The sequence below is a fragment of the Zeus faber genome (genome assembly GCF_960531495.2).
Source record: "Zeus faber genome assembly, chromosome: 11".
Taxonomy (NCBI): Eukaryota; Metazoa; Chordata; class Actinopteri; order Zeiformes; family Zeidae; genus Zeus; species Zeus faber.
In genome coordinates this window covers 5,413,139-5,413,716 of record NC_137205.1, presented here as the reverse complement: position 1 = coordinate 5,413,716, position 578 = coordinate 5,413,139, and positions in this window count along the sequence as shown.

Below are 578 nucleotides of genomic sequence, written 5' to 3'. Positions count from 1 at the left end.
AAGTTTCAATGGAATGCGCACATTCACACTAAATGTGCCATTGCATTCGACAGTTGGATCCTGAACATTGCTCAGTTGTTCCAATAGCACCTGTCCAGGGGTGTAAACAGTCAGTTCATGAAGTTCATGTGTTGGAATCAGGAAAATGGCTAAAGGAGCGTAAGGATCTGAGCAACTTTGACAAGGGCCAAATTGTGAAGGCTAGATGACTGGGTCAAAGCATCTCCAAAACAACAGATCTTGTGGGGTGTTCCCGGTATGCAGTGGTTAGTACCTACCAAAGGTGGTCCAAGGGAGGACAACCAGGGAACCAGCGACAGGGTCATAGGTGCCATGGGCTTATTGTTGTGCATGGGGAGCGAAGTCTTACCCATCTGGTCCAATCCCACAGAAGAGCTACTGTAGCATACATTGCTGAAAAAGTTAATGCTGGCTGGTGTCAGAACACACAGTGCATCACAGCTTGCTGTGCATGTGGCAGCGTAGCCACAGTCGGAGTGCCATGTTGACCCCTGTCCACCGCCGAAAGCCCCTACAATTGGCACGTGAGAGTCAGAACAGGAAGGAGGTGGCCTGGT